The sequence below is a fragment of the Heterocephalus glaber genome, unplaced genomic scaffold, assembly GCF_053883595.1.
Source record: "Heterocephalus glaber isolate CG9 unplaced genomic scaffold, H.glaber_assembly_v1.0 deba00001673, whole genome shotgun sequence".
NCBI lineage: Eukaryota > Metazoa > Chordata > Mammalia > Rodentia > Bathyergidae > Heterocephalus > Heterocephalus glaber.
In genome coordinates this window covers 22,268,625-22,270,255 of record NW_028258410.1, presented here as the reverse complement: position 1 = coordinate 22,270,255, position 1,631 = coordinate 22,268,625, and positions in this window count along the sequence as shown.

Here is a 1,631-nt window from a genome sequence, read left to right as displayed (position 1 = left end):
GTTATTGTGCTTTTCTTTTAAGACGAAAGATGTTTACGTATGTATTCAGGTTTAATTGCAGTGTTGGCACTTTGCAATAAATAAGGTTTTGGGTAGCAATTTGGCCCTTGGTCCCAAAAGGTTTGGCATCGCTGATGTAGTTGAAGGTTGAAGGGGTGGAGCTCACTGAAGAGTCTGGTGTGAGTCTGTGAAAGAAAACTGAAGGGTCTTGGGTTGTGCGGCTTAAGAGTCCGCAGTGGAAGCCTGAAAGTGTCCAAAGGCAATGGCACAGACCACAGCTCCTCTGAAAAACAAAAGGGAAAACTTCTTTCTTTTTTCCCTTTTTATTCTATCCAGGGTAAACGCCTATGACTGGTGCCACCCACATTCCAGATTGAGTCTTCCCTCCTCAGTAGGGAGCCTACGTGCCAATCACGCACAGACACAGGGAGAAGTTTTAGAGACTGAGGGCCAAACCGTAACCCAAAACCCACTTATTTATCACAAAAAGCCAACCCTTCAGTTAAACCTGAATATTGAGCTTTTAGTTTAGAAAAAAACAACATAGAGAACTCATGACATCACAGAGAGAGCTCTGTGTGCTCACTGCAGCATGTGTGCCTTAGGCTTACCATCATGGCAAGCTTTTCTTAATCCATTCAAGTGGAGACATCACAATGAGCAATCACAGCTATGATCCAGATAGATCCGTATGCATGTATGAGAATACCACATTCAAACCCAATATTTTATAAAAATCAATATGCACTAATGAAAATACATTTTAAAAGGAATTAATTTTTGACATAAACATTCCAACAAAGGATACTTCTGGTGCTGTGGAGGAAACCCACTTTCATATTTAATTTTATTTTTGTTTTTCTCATTTTGTTTCTTTGAGACAAGGTTATGCTGTTTAGCATAGGCTGGCCTCGAGCTCCCTGTCCTCCTACTTCATCCCCCCAAGTGGAGGGACTACAGACTTGAGTTACTACCCTCTGCCCACTTTTAGCTATATATATATATGTGTGTGTGTGTGTGTGTGTGTGTGTGTGTGTGTGACTTTCTGAATCATTGTCTTTTTAAAAGAAAATATATGTTATGTATAAAATAAATATTGAAATTTGGTAAAGACTTAAACCAAATAGATCAAATAGAGGTCTGGGCCCAGAGCTTCTCCCAGAATGGATGGAGACCACAGGCCGGTCGCTCCTGCCTCTGCCTAGGCCCTAGTTTCCTCTCGAGATGGAAGTGAGCAGGTGGCCTCTGTGAACCACACTTTTACCTAGGATGTAGCTCCGGGGCCCTTCTTTTCCAAGCCCTCTGCTCTCTTGAGGTCTCTCCCAAGCCCGCCATGCACGTCAGGCAGAGGGCAAGGCAGCTGCTGAGTTCTCCGGGGCCAGGGGCTCAGCGTTCTGGGCCAGGGCTGGGAGGCTGACTTACACCTGCAGCGGAGGGAGAAGGTCCTTACTGCTGTGGTTCAGGAAAATCTCGGCCTTCATTTCTCGGAGCAAGGGCTATAAGCTCAGTGGAACTCTGGAGGTGAGAACACTCACCTTGGAGAGAGAGGTTCGTGGGGCCTATGGAGCCTGTCCCCTAAATCAGTACTCTTGTCTTCTCTGGAATACCAGTCTCAGCCTCATCTGCTGCAG